This window comes from Oryza sativa, chromosome 9 (genome assembly GCF_034140825.1).
Source record: "Oryza sativa Japonica Group chromosome 9, ASM3414082v1".
In the NCBI taxonomy this organism is placed as follows: domain Eukaryota; kingdom Viridiplantae; phylum Streptophyta; class Magnoliopsida; order Poales; family Poaceae; genus Oryza; species Oryza sativa.
In genome coordinates this window covers 8,346,983-8,362,324 of record NC_089043.1, presented here as the reverse complement: position 1 = coordinate 8,362,324, position 15,342 = coordinate 8,346,983, and positions in this window count along the sequence as shown.

Sequence of the window (15,342 nt, the reverse complement as noted above, 5' to 3'; positions counted from 1 at the left end):
AAGTCTGCCGCAAAGACTTATGGTATCTTAGAGTTTGTTAGAGATAGTAGTCGTGTCCGTTATGGACATATCTTGTAATTCTCGGGTATAAATAGACCTGAGCCCTATGTAACTTTCAACACACGTTCAATACAATTTCGGCGCATCGCCACCCTTTTTACTTTAGTTTTGTTTCGACGATTTCTTACTTTCGGGTTGAGCTGCATCGGTTTCGATCTTCAACAAGAGGTAAAACTCTAATCTTGTTTATGTGATTCGTCGAGTTATCATATATCTTACATAATCTCTGGCAATATCGCTATCTAACCTACAATCGGCTAACATCTATCGAGGAAGGCAGCCGATTAGGTTAGATTCTGACGTTGACTCAGATTATATAAGATATCTACCACTCTATGAAATTTCCAGCGGCTTGATTATCTAGATATTGTTCTTCTTTTCATACTTAATGCTGCATCAGTTGAGTTTGATCTATTAAGTCGTGCTTAGAATATCAATCTCTAGCTTGTCTTCTGGTTGTCGATTAGGGTAGTATCGGAGTGTCAGCCGATTTTATCTGATTTAATTATATTTGCTCTATATGCTTCATTGACATGTTAAATCTGCCCTCTATGTCAAGATATTGTTGTATTTAAGTATATTAGGCTTTTGTTTGATATATTTTACCTGTTTTAATATCCTGATATAGAGTAGTATCGGAGTATTAGCCGATACATGCTAGATCTATCTGATCGGCTATGCTATAAATATATATAGTCATGTTATTAATATATATTTTGATCTATGTGATTTATACTGTCTCGGCATGGCGACCGATCTATCCCAATCACTTGATTTAAGTATATATCGACATAAGAATTATATATTAGAAATATCTACAGCCGATCGAATAGATTTAGTTCTTTATTGTTTATTTGCAACTGCCGATCGATTCACATATGACATCGGCTCAAAGATAAATGATATGTCATCGGCACCTAGCCGATCGGCTATCATTTATAGATTTAACCGCGGTTTCTTTGCTTCTATTTATTGTTGATTACAGGATCAAATCAACTGACACGCTAGCACACCTGAAGGCGAGATTTGGACCTGCACTGGAGTTAAGAAGATCTCCCAGGCCTCGTGTTTTTTGTCAACATGCTTTTGGCACGCCTAGTGGGACACTAAGAAGTCAGCCAACAATCCTTTCTCATGGCCGAAAAACAACTACCACCGCCATCTAGCCCAGGCTCTGTTAAGGAAAAGATGCTGAAGTTGGGATTGACTGACGTCAATGAAGGAAACGTCGTGCCGGTCGATCCAGAAAAATTCACACCTGAGCAGAAAAAAGAGTTTGAAGCAATGTTGCAACAAGCACGGGATCAGTTCTTGAACTCGTTCATGCAAACCCGCAAGGGGACACTTGTTCAGAAGTACAAAATAAAAGTCGTTGTTGATGATCCTAGGACCAGTTCTTCTAAGGATAGAGATGGGAAACAAGCTCCAGACGGCTCGGCTCAGCCGAGTATCAAGGGTGCTACCGACGGCTCTCTAGGAAATCAAGGCGACAATTCTCAAGGAGTCCATGGAGTACAAGGTGACGGGGTGCATGGAGTTCAAGGTGACGGTGCTCAGGGGCTGCAGGGAGGAAATCTTAATAGTGATGTGGCACAGGACTTTTTCAATAACTTCCAAGATCGGATTGATTACGCTGTGCGTCATGCTTTGATCAATCAGTCTGGGGTGTTAGTCAATACCCTATCAAACATGATGAAGTCGATAGCCGATGGTTCAATAGCTGAACATCAGGCTGCAGGCCCGGTTTATTTGCAAGGAGGTGTCTTCCCAAATTATCGGTCTTTGATCACCGATGTTCAGCCATCTATTCAGGCAGTTTCCTCCGTTGCACCCACGACTTAGCCGACAGCGCCGGCATCAACTCCCCTACCTGCTACATCAGCTATGGCGCCAGGCCAGCCGATGAACCCTCTGTTGTTAATGAGAGAGCATCCACAGCATAGTGGGCAGGTTGCGAATCGACCAACCCAAGATCAAGTTGCTGCCATGTTTTTGCCGCCTCAACATGCGGTTGATCCAGTTCAGCAGCAGCCGATTCAACAGACACCTCCAATTCAGCAGGTTGTAAAACCAATCCAGCAACAGGTCGTGCAACCAGTTCAGCAAACACCACCAAGGCAGCAGCCTCTGCAGCCGATCCAATAGACTCCGTTAAGACAGCAAATCGTTCAGCCGATTCAGCACCAGGGGTCAATAAGCGCATCGGCCGGGTTTGCAACGCCTGGTGGTCAGCCTGTACAACAATGTTTAAACCAAGTTGTCCCGGAACATTTGGTTCACCACGTACAGCCGGATGGCACAGTAATGCCTCAGGTTGTTCCTGAGCACTTGGTGCGTAATATCCAGCCGAACCTTCATAATTACCAAGGGGGTAACTTGAGTTATCAATATCAACCTCCTTCCCCGCAAGCCCAATATCAGCCAGGGGGATTGGCTCAACCTCAGTTTGCATCTCAATACGGTCAGTTCGAGCCCATGCAGTAACAGCCACAAGGTGCAGCTCAGCAGCGACCGTGGGCCGATGTGATTGCTGATGTGATGAGGGAACAGTTTGGGCTTAAACCAAAAGAGACTGGAAGCTTGTATCCGCAACCTTACCCTGAGTGGTTTGAGAGAGTTCCTCTTCCCAATCGGTTCAAAGTTCCGGACTCCTCCAAATTTTCAGGACAAGATGGTGTGTCGACTTATGAGCACATTAGCCGATTCTTGGCTCAGTGTGGTGAAGCATCGGCTGTAGACGCTCTGAAGGTTAGGTTAGGTTATTCTGGTTGTCTTTATCTGGATCGGCATTTACTTGGTTTTCCTCTTTGCCGTATGGGTCGATCAACAGTTGGGCCGATTTAGAGATGCAATTCCACAGCTATTTCTACAGTGGGGTTCATGAGATGAAATTATCTTACTTGACAGCAATTAAGCAGCGGCATGATGAACCTATGCACAAGTATATTCAGAGATTCAGGAAGATGAGGAAGAAATGCTTCAGCTTGAGTTTAACTGATGCCCAGTTAGCCGATCTAGCCTTTCAGGGTATGATTGCTCCGATCAGGGAGAAATTCTCGTCTAAAGACTTTGATAGCTTGTCGCATTTGATACAAAAAGTAACCTTGCACGAGCATAGGTCTATGGAAGTCAGGAAAAGCTCTAGGAAGGTTAATCATGTTTGTCCGTACATGTATGGGTCAGATGATGAGGAGGACGACTCTGAAATAGCTGCAGCCGAATGGGTGAGGAGTAAAAAGGTCATACCATGCCAGTGGGTAAAAGTCCTGGAAAAGAGGAGAAGTATGACTTTGATATTACTAAAGCTGACAAGATCTTCAATCTGCTACTCCGAGAGAAGCAGATTCAACTTCCTGCTGGTCATACGATCCCATCGGCTTAGGAATTAGGCAAAAAGAGATATTGCAAATGGCATAATTCTGGGTCTCATTCTACTAACGATTGCAAGGTTTTTAGACAGCAGATTCAGGTGGCCATTGAGGGGGGCAAGATTAGATTTGATGATTCCAAAAAGCCGATGAAGGTCGATGGTAATCCTTTTCCTGTTAATATGGTGCATACAGCTGGCCAAACAGCCGATAGGGTCCACGCAAAGGGTTTTCAGGTGAATTCGGCTAAGATTATCAATAAATATCAGAGGAAGTATAACAAGCAGCAGGAGAAGCATTATGAAGAATACGATGATGGTTTTGATCCTCATTGGGGTTGTGAGTTTTTTAGATTCTGCTAGAATGAAGGGATGAGGTTGCCATCTATTGAAAACTGCCCTGGGTGCAGTGATATCATTGGGTGCAGTTTCTGTTCATCAAAGATTGGGTCCGGTGAATCAAGATCGTGGCCAAGAGGACGAGGTAATCAGGAAGAATCAATGGTGTCCTTCTGATATTTTCACGAAGAATCAGAAGAAAAGGGTTCAAAGATTGAGGAACAGAGAGCACTTCCAGGAGGTTGAACAAGAAATTAATCATCGGCTGAGAAAAGCAAAGCCAAGACAGGAGTGGCGTGTTAAGAATCAGGTTCCTGTAGCCGATGATGTTGCAGCCGATGAGGCAAAGAGGTTGGCAAAAGGGAAGAGTGTTGTGACAGCACCAATTAACATGGTCTTTACCTTGCCAGCTGAATTCAGGATCGATTAAGCCGATGTCGACGAGGTTGAAGAGGAATCGGCTAAGTTGGTTCTGTCACCAGAACAGGCAGTGTTCGAGAAACCCGAGGGGACAGAGAATCAGCATCTTAAACCATTGTATATAAACGGCTATGTCAATGGGAAACCGATGTCTAAGATGATGGTTGATGGTGGGGCCGTGGTAAATTTGATGCCTTATGCTACGTTCAGGAAGATGGGGAGAAATGCCGAGGATCTCATCAAAATAAATATGGTGCTCAAAGACTTTGGTGGTAATCCATCGGAAACCAAAGGTGTTTTGAATGTGGAGCTGACAGTCGGCAGTAAGACTATTCCTACGACGTTTTTTGTCATCGATGGGAAGGGTTCTTACAGCTTGTTGCTTGGAAGGGATTGGATTCATGCTAATTGTTGCATTCCTTTGACTATGCATCAATGTTTGATTCAATGGCAAGGCGACAAGATAGAGATCGTGCCAGCCGACAGGTCAGTTAATGTTGCCAGTGCCGATTTAGCCCTTTGGGAGATGGATGGCCTTGATTGTTTATCTGGAAAAGTCTGGGATGGAGATTTTCTAAAAGTGTCCGATTCTGATATACAGCCAATTGAAGATGGAGAACCCAAGCTATTATTTTGAGGGCATCGTGGAGGGTTCAGATGTCTACACTAAGGATACAGTAGATGATCTCGATGACAAGCAAGGTCAAGGTTTCATGTCGGCCGATGATTTGGAAGAAATAGACATAGGTCCAGGCGATCGGCCAAGGCCGACATTTATTAGTAAGAACTTATCTCCGGAGTTTAGAACCAAGCTAATAGAGTTCTTAAAAGAGTTTAGAGATTGCTTCGCTTGGGAGTATTATGAGATGCCTGGACTCAGCCGATCGATTGTTGAACATCGGCTACCTATCAAACCAGGGGTTAGGCCACGCCAGCAACCTCCGAGGAGATGTAAAGCCGATATGCTTGAACCTGTCAAAGCTGATATTAAACGATTGTATGATGCTGGTTTTATTCGTCCTTGCCGATACGCTGAATGGGTTTCTAGTATAGTTTCAGTTATTAAGAAGAATGGCAAGGTCAGGGCGTGCATTGATTTCCGAGATCTGAATAAGGCCACTCCGAAAGATGAGTACCCAATGCCAGTAGCCGATCAATTAGTTGATGCTGCTTCGGGACATAAGATTTTGAGTTTTATGGATGGAAACGCGGGATACAATCAAATTTTTATGGCCGAAGACGACATTCATAAGACAGCTTTTAGGTGTCCTGGTGCAATCGGCTTGTTTGAATGGGTTGTCATGACTTTCGGCTTGAAGAGTGCTGGAGCTACATATCAAAAAGCCATGAATTATATATATCATGATCTAATCGGCTGGTTGGTTGAAGTCTACATCGATGATGTGGTTGTTAAGTCTAAAGAAATAGAGGACCACATAGCCGATTTGAGGAAGATTTTTGAGAGAACCAGAAAATATGGCCTAAAGATGAATCCGACGAAATGTGCTTTTGGTGTATCGGCTGGCCAGTTTTTGGGATTTCTTGTTCATGAAAGGGGGATTGAGGTAACTCAAAGGAGTGTTAATGCGATCAAGAAGATTCAGCCTCCGGAGAATAAGACAGAATTATAGGAGATGATCGGCAAGATAAATTTTGTTAGGAGGTTTATTTCTAATTTGTCTAGAAGGTTAAAACCTTTTACACCATTGTTGAGACTGAAAGCCGATCAACAATTTACTTGGGGGGCAGAGCAGCAAAAGGCTTTAGATGATATTAAGGAATATCTTAGCTCTCCTCCTTTTTTGATTCCTCCACAGAAAGGAATACCGTTTAGGTTATATTTATCGGCCGGTGAGAAGTCAATCGGCTCAGTCTTGATTCAGGAGTTGGAAGGGAAGGAACGAGTCGTATTTTATCTTAGTCGTCGGCTTTTGGATGCTAAAACTCGGTATTCCCCTGTGGAGAAGTTATGCTTGTGTCTGTATTTTTCGTGTACAAAGTTGAGGCATTATCTACTATCTAACGAGTGTACTGTTATATGTAAAGCCGACGTAGTCAGATACATGCTATCGGCTCCAATATTGAAAGGAAGGGTTGGGAAGTGGATATTTTCCTTAACCGAGTTTGATCTTCGGTACGAGTCTCCGAAGGCAATTAAGGGACAAGCTATAGCCAATTTTATTGTGGAGCATCGTGATGATTCAATCGCTTCGGTTGAAATAGTACCATGGACTTTATTCTTTGATGGATCGGTGTGTACTCATGGCTGTGGTATCGGCTTAGTCATAATCTCCCGTAGGAGCGCATGTTTCGAGTTTGCTTATACTATTAAACTGTATGCGACTAATAATCAAGCTGAGTATGAGGCAGTGCTCAAAGGGTTGCAACTACTCAAGGAAGTTGAAGCCGATGCCATTGAAATCATGGGGGATTCTTTGTTAGTAATCAGTCAATTGGCAGGAGAGTATGAATGCAAGAATGATACATTGATGGTTTATAATGAGAAGTGCCAAGAACTAATGAAAGAGTTTCGGCTGGTTACTTTAAAGCATGTTTCTCGAGAGCAAAATATTGAAGCTAATGATTTAGCCTAAGAGGCATCGGGATATAAGCCGATGATCAAAGATGTTAAAGTTGAAATTGCAGCAATGACAGCCGATGATTGGAGGTATGATGTGCATCGATATTTGAGTAATCCATCTCAATCGGCTTCTAGGAAATTAAGGTATAAGGCATTAAAGTATACATTGTTGGATGATGAGCTTTATTATCGGACGATTGATGGAGTATTACTTAAGTGCTTGAGTGCCGATCATGCTAAGGTTGCAATAGGCGAGGTTCATGAAGGAATTTGTGGTACTCATCAATGGCCTCATAAGATGAAGTGGTTGCTTCGGCGTGCAGGGTACTTTTTGCCGATTGGTACTCGTGACAGCAAATTCGGCAAGTGGTCGCCGAATTGGGAAGGACCGTTCCAAATTTATAAGGTTGTGTCTAAGGGAACATATATATTGCAAGGGCTTGATGGTGAAGTCTATGGGCGAGCGCTCAATGGCAAATATTTGAAGAAATATTACCCAAGTGTTTGGGTTAATGCATGATCGGCTTGTATTGCCGATGCATGACAGCCGATGTGTTTCCATCGCCTTGAGATGGCCGATATAATTATATCGCCCTTAGTTGTTTTTATGGTGTAATCGGTTGTGGTTTGCCGATGTCCAATGGCCGATATAGTTATATTGCCCTTAGTTGTTTCTATGGTGTAATCGGTTGTGGTTTGCCGATGTTCAATGGCCGATATTGTTATATCGCCCTTAGTTGTTTTATAATTTTATCAATGCTTTTGACATTGTAAAATTAGGGGGGCACATATATATCAAAATGCAATGCAGCTTACAAATTTTTTGAGCAAATTTCAAAGTCATATTAATCGGCACAAAGGATTGTCAAGACAGTAAAGTATTATAACGTCTTAGCCGATTACATAATTTCTAAGTTCAATTACATATAAGATATTGAGACAAGTATTGCTGGATAGTCGATATAGCCTTCTGCCTAATCTGTTCCACTTCTTCTATGGCTTGGGCATCTTGAGCGTCAGTTCCAGGGATAACTTTGCCTTTTGTTCTTCAAGAGCTTGCGGGAGATCGGCTAGCTTTTTGTGCTCCATATCCAGCTCGGCATTGCATTCTTGAAGTTGTGCCATGAGATCAATCTTTCGAGCTTCAAGCCGATCGATGTTTGACTTGATTGGGCCTTCAGACAGCTGGTCAAGCTTGGACTTCTCTACATGCACAAGCTGCCGATTGTGCTGGATTGTAGCTTCAATGTCTTTGCGTTCCCGGCGATCGGCTAATCTCTGCCTAGCCTTCTCCAGTTTGAATCGGTGTTGCTCAAGGTAAACGGCTGGAGTAAGGACATCAGCTAGTTCATCTGGGAGTAGAGCTTGGATGTCCGTGAACCTCGCCCGGATCGAGCCACAGTTGGTCACCAAGTTATCTAGTGATGCTTCTAGCCAATGAGAAATATCTTCCAGTATTTTTCTCACATCATCGGATAGGGGAGCTAAGGCTTTGCTTGAAATATCTTCTTCTGCTTCATCAAGGTAATCTCTGATGTCAAAAGAAAAAAGATCGGCTAGAACCTGTAGAGATGGTTTCGGAAAGAGTAAGAGCTGGGTGAATTATAGCCGATCTAATTGTTGAGACAAAGGAAGACTTACTGGGATAGCAGGAGCAACTGGTTGTTCTTCCTCCTCGATGTGATGACTTCCCGCAGCCGATGGAGTCTGGTCACTTGATTTTTGCCGTACAGGAGGAGAAGCAGGCGAAGGCTGTAGAAGAGACAAGTGTTATATAGAGCCGGTTGAGTTTGATTAAGTAAAAGAATTAAAGACATCTTACTGGTGGAGTCGACTTGGTAATCATTGTTGGTGGCTTTTTCTTGACAGCAGTTTTCTTTTTCTGCAACCACAAAGTGTATGGGTAATTAGCTGAAGAGGGAAGTAATTTTGGTAGAAGTCAAAAAGAGATGCTTACTCTTGTAAAATGAACTGGGGTGGAAGGAGTTGGAGGCATTTGCTTGGGTGAAACCGATGGTGTTCGTTCTGTATCGCTTACTTCGGCTGCAGCCTCATCAACGTCATCTTCAATTATTTCTTCATCCAGAGCTTGTTCAATGGATGGATCTAGAGCAGGCAGATCATCAGCTGGTGTAGTTTTCTTTGTCTTAGCTGTCTTCTTTGGAGCTGGGGCTGAAATATTTACAGCCGATGATCTGGTCTTTCTTTTCTTGCCGGCATCGGCTGGTTCTCTGATAAGCCCTTAGAGAAGAGCTGAAGTCTTGGGGGCATTATAGCCGATGACGGGGGGAGATGGCCCACCTCCGTTGGGGATCAGTCCTGGGGCATACTTGATATCCCTGCTGCTGTTGCTTTGGTGAGGGGGCGAAGATTCTGTTGTCTGCAAATCAGGAGAAAGGTTAGCTAAGGACTAACCGACCAAGTAGTTGTTCAAATAAAATCAAGTGAGTTAGGACTTACTTGAGGGACAATATCTGGAAAGAGATCTGTCATATACATGGAAGCCGATTGGTGGAATTAGTGTAGCTTCCATTCACCCCACCATCTGTCAAATGTTTTGCTCCTAAAGGTTGCCAGCTTTATGGTGTCAATGCTGCCTAGAGGAGGTCCTTGGAGATTGAGTAGCCGATCCATCAATAAAGATGATGAGATTTCTCCTCGGCATTGGATCTTATCGGCAAAGAATAAGCCGATTAGGAGTTGGCCCATTCCAAATTGTCTGGCAGAACTCATTGGATGATAAAACTCGTAGGAAACTCGGATGTTTCTCCCTTGATGAATGCCGACTGGAAGGATGCATGGGGTGATTGCAGATAAGAAGATTTCTCTCGGCTTTTGATATATGTCATTGTTGATGTCTTCGAATCTGAAGTCCCATGGATTTTCCAGAAGTGTTGAGCCTCCATAGAGAAACCAAACTCGAGCATCCTTTTAGAACCCCTTATAAAAGCTACAAAATCAATCTTGAGCAGCTCGGCCGATAGTTTATCTCCTGCATCAGTTGGTGTAGAGGCATACTCTCCATATGATGTGCATCTCCAATGAGTGAGTTCCTCTCCGTCATCGTTAACAGTCGGCTCTAATCTTGGGAAATCAGTTTCTGTTACAGATGGCCGATTGACAACCTTCATAACTATCAGGTTTAACCAAGTTTGCAGCAGCCACCATGGTCCACCTGCTCCAACTATTGAGCCGACAGCTATTTTAGCCGATGCATTGTTCAACATTTGGTACAGATAGCCGAGAAGAATTTTGCCCAAAGGAAATTCTTTCTTTGATTCTAAGGCCTCGGCTACAAATTGCCAGTTGGTTGTAGGGCCACAACTGGATCCACAGAAGAGGAACTTTTCCAACCACATGAGTAAGAAAGCTACATGCTCTCGAGGGGTAACAAACCCTTGGCCTATATATGCCGCCACATAGCCAGACCAGCCACCTATGCTTTTGGTCTTGAAGTCAAATTGGTTCTTGGTGTTCATACTCATAGGGTTAGCCGATGAAGTTACATCTAATCCAGTAATCATGGTGATATCGATTAAAGTTGGAGTCATCGGCCCTTGATTAAATAAAAAGGCATTGACGGTGTTTGACCAGAAGTAAGAAGCAGCTGCCATCAGGGGTTCATCTTTGGCCGAGTTTGCTATAGTGAGGTCAAGTGCTTGGCCGATTCCAATTTCATCCCAGTGAACCCTTTTGCTTGCTGATACACGTTTGAACCATGTGGTCCAACTTTTTTCGGGTGGAACTTTCTCTAGAGACGGCCAAGATTTGAAGGTATTCTTCCAGTGACCTAGATCTGGGTTGGTTAATCTGAAGGGGATCCTATTGGTTTCACCAATAATAAACTCAGCGGGATCAGGGTTGCCGACTGGGCCGAGAAAGTAGTAGTTTTCGTGTGAGAGGCTTGGAATCGTGACTAGATTGGAGAGATGCTACAAATCCAAAACAACCGAGAAAAAGAGAGCGATGTAAGATAGGAGAAAATCGATCTGCTGCTAAGAAAGGGGATATAGCCGACGGGGACTTATCTCAGCGTACTTGGCTGATGGCACATCAGATGGGTTGGTGGAGGACGACATCGCTGCGGGCGGAAATCTCGCCGAAGATGAAGTTGCCTGGAAGTCGCTTTTGCGTCGGAGGAATCGCCGGAGAGAAAGAGGACAAGGTTTCGCTTGAGCGGTGGAAACGGAAGTCACAGTGTGAGATTTCTCGAAGGTGACGGTTAGTATTTAAAGCTCGGCAATAACGGTCGGAAAACAGAAAAGTGCGAAATTTGCTCGGAGTTGTTTTGCAGCAAATCCGAAACATTACCAAATATTCCGGACTTGGGGGGCATGTGTTAACAACCGGATTTGCTAACATCAGCATCAGGAAAGAAGATTAGATCGAAGCAAAGTTGGAGGCGGAGATCGAGTTCGGAAACAGAGCAGGAATCGACTGGAGTCCGTATCGGCTACGATTTGGATCGGCTGGGTCTGAGTCGGACTAGGATAGCCGATACAGCCGATTCCGATAATACAACTTGACGTGTGATGTCGGGTTGGATTGAGGTGCTTCAAGGTGATTGCCGCACGTGGATAGAGTCCTGAGGAGGCAATTGTATCTATTAATTATGATGTTTTATGTAATTCCCTTAGAGATATGTTTGGGCAAAAGTCTGCCGCAAAGACTTATGGTATCTTAGAGTTTGTTAGAGATAGTAGTCGTGTCCGTTATGGACATATCTTGTAATTCTCTGGTATAAATAGACCTGAGCCCTATGTAACTTTCAACACACGTTCAATACAATTTCGGTGCATCGCCACCCTTTTTACTTTAGTTTTGTTTCGATGAGTTCTTGCTTTCGGGTTGAGCTGCATCGGTTTCGATCTTCAACAAGAGGTAAAACTTGATATGACGGCTTGTGTTCTTGAGATTAGCGCTTCCATCTTTATGATACTCTAATTTTGTTTATGTGATTCGTCGAGTTATCATATATCTTACATAATCTCTGGCAATATCGCTATCTAACCTACAATCGGCTAACATCTATCGAGGAAGGCAGCCGATTAGGTTAGATCTGACGTTGACTCAGATTATATATGATATCTACCACTCTATGAAATTTCCAGCGGCTTGATTGTCTAGATATTGTTCTTCTTTTCATACTTAATGCTGCATCAGTTGAGTTTGATCTATTAAGTCGTGCTTAGAATATCAATCTCTAGCTTGTCTTCTGGTTGTCGATTAGGGTAGCATCGGAGTGTCAGCCAATCTTATCTGATTTAATTATATTTGTGTCAGGGTTACGGGTTAGGCATACCCTTTACCCTTCGATATACGTTACATATCGATATGGTATACCCACGCGCATGCGGATACTTCCTGTATATTCTAAGAAAACCTTTCACGGAATCTACAGACGGGAAGAATCCTACTCGGGCAGAACTGGGTCGTTGACGTATCGTATAGGGTCTGATACCTCCGAGTTCTACTTGGAGACCTCCAGATCTGCGATATAAAAGGGACCCCCCGGGGAGGGTTTAGGGGATCGAATCTCAGAGCCAACACAACCCACACAACCTACGAAGTCGGGGCCTACGAGGAGCCAAGTCATCGAGAACTAGTCGAGACAACTCGACTACAATCTCGCCGGATCCGACAAGTTCCCTTGTTCCCTTTGTAACCTATGTTTTCTACCATATAATCCCACATCAACTGGATTAGGGTTATTACCTATCAAGGGGCCTGAACCAGTATAATTCTCTTCTTTTGTTTGCTTGATGTCGTACTACGTAGATCCTTGTACCAACGTACCCCAATACCCTCTATATCCGGTCTACGGGTATCACCCGTTGACAGTGGCGCGCCAGGTAGGGGGCCTTGGTACTCAAGGTTCTACTACTATGTCATCCAGCTTCGTCGACAACAACGTCAGCACCAGCCTCAGCCAAGTACTCCCTGCTTCAACAATGCTGGTATAGACTCAAGTCAGTGAAATCGTCTTCCCGGTTTACACCACGACGCCGATCTCAACCGGTCCTCCAATGACCGGAGACAAGAATGCAGTGGCTACGAACCAAGGCGATTCCATGTCGAAAAATCCTCCCGTCGAGACGAAGAACGGAACATCGACGACATCCAAGCTCGAGAAGGATTCTGATACGGCCAAACCTTGTCCTTCCGACATGAACCACGAGCCGACAAATATGACTTCCGAAGCCACAAGGTCTTGGTGTCCTATCCACAAAAAAACCAAGAAACACACTCTGCAAGATTGCTGGGTTTTCCTCAACGTCTGTGCTGAAATTCGCGCCTGCAAAGAACGTGGAATTCAGCGTACTTCTCCAACTCGGGATGTCTATTGTCCTATTCACAAGACAAAGAATCACGACCTCTTGAGCTGCAAAGTCTTTCTCGGCACCATGAAAGCTCCGTCTCCTAAGTCATATGTCCCCATCAGGGATAACGGCATGGAACAAGGAGCGACTCCAACTTCAGATCGATTCGTTGGGGTAATCGATATCGATCCTCACGAACCATCAGTCTTACATCTCCTCGAGGACTATGGGTCATCGAAAACAAGCGCGCCGCGGGAGGTATTGGCAATCGATGACGTTGGCACGTCAGCGCACGCCAACGCAGAAGCGGGAAATCAATCGACTACTCCAGCCCAGCACATCAGGGCCGTTCAAGCGATACTGAGGGAAACTCCTTAACGATCCCGTTCTGAATGATGACCTCGAGCGTTGGACAGAACGACTACGGGAATCGGTGACTAACCTCAGCAACGCGTTTGAAGAAGCCGCTACCGCAGCACACCAGAAGCAGCCACCAACTGGTGATGCCAATGGTGAAGATCCGGAACGGAGGGAATCACCTCAATGAGCTACCCCTCCACCTCGCGGCACTGGCGACCTTCGAGATCAAATCAACGGCCGCCGAGAAGCACGACGCACACGAGACAACGTGAATCGCTCTCGGCGTCATGTCTCTTCACGGTGCCATGATAACAAAAATCGAGGAGACCGCTCAAACGAGGACCGGGACCACGACAACCACCACGATCACAACGATCGTGAACGACGGGTGCCAGACAATACTGGTCATGGCCGCCGCCGTAACGACGACGATGATAGAGTTCGGCGCCGAGACAACAGCGGAAGACGACGACAGGATTCCCGAGATCCAGGCCATCATCCTCGTAATCGTACGCCGGAACCAAGCGACCCATCGTCATCGTCATCATCCGCGTCCTCCTCATCGTCAGACAGACATCCACGAAGGACACACGACCGCCGACAACCCACTGCCCCCAACGCTGGGTGTAGGGCTTTCGGTCGTTCCCTACGTGATGTCCGATGGCCTAAGAGATTCCGACCCCGAGCAATAGAAAAGTATGATGGGAGCACCGACCCAGAGGAGTTCCTTCAAGTCTACTCCACAGTACTCTATGCTGCCGGAGCAGACGACAACGCGTTAGCGAACTATTTACCAACTACGTTGAAGGGTTCTGCATGTTCATGGCTGATGCATCTTCCTCCCTACTCAATCTCTTCGTGGGCAGACCTGTGGCAACAATTCATCGCCAATTTCCAAGGAACATACAAGAGCCACGCGATCGAAGACGACCTACATGCGTTGACACAGAACTCGAGTGAATCATTGAGGGAATATGTTCGACGCTTCAACGAGTGCAGAAACACAATTCCTAAAATCACCGACGCTTCTGTAATTCGCGCCTTCAAATCCGGTGTCAGAGATCGCTACACTACCCAGGAGTTGGCGACAAGACGCATCACAACCACTCGGAGATTATTTGAGATCGTTGAGCGATGCGCCCACGTTGATGATGCGCTAAGACGCAAGAACGATAAGCCGAAGACCGGGGGAGAGAAGAAACTAGCCACGGACGCATCTGAGTCAAGAAAGAAGAAAAATTGCAAAAATGGGAAAAGGAAAGCTCAAGCGAAAGTCCTCGCAGCAGAATACGCGAACCCTCCCAAACGCCCAGACCCACAAAGCAGCGACACAAAGAAATCATGGTGCCCCATACACAAGATGGACAGACATTCTCTGGAAGATTGCCTTGTTTTCAAAAAGTCGCTCGAGAAGCACATGGCATTTGAAAAAGGCAAGCGAGTACGCGTTGTCGAGAAGAACAAAGAGACGGCTCCTCACGAATCGGATTCAGCGTATCCAGACTCCGACCTCCACATCTCACACATCTTCGGTGGTTCCACAACGTACTCCTCCAAGCGAGAATACAAGAAAGTGGAACATGAAGTCTGCTTGACATGGCAGGGGGCTGCACCCAAGATGAAGTGGTCTGAGCAGAAGATAGAGTTCTCGGAAGAAGACCACCCCAAGACCACCGTTATCCCAGGATGATATCCGATCGTGGTCGAACCCACTATTCAGAATATCATGGTAGCGCGAGTTCTCATTGACGGTGGCAGCTCAATCAATCTTCTTTTCGCCAGCACTTTGGACACGATGGGAATTCCGCAAAGCGAGTTGACACCAACTGATCAACCTTTCCATGGAATTACTCCCCAATCATCGTCCTGACCTTTGGGCAAGATTACGTTGCCCG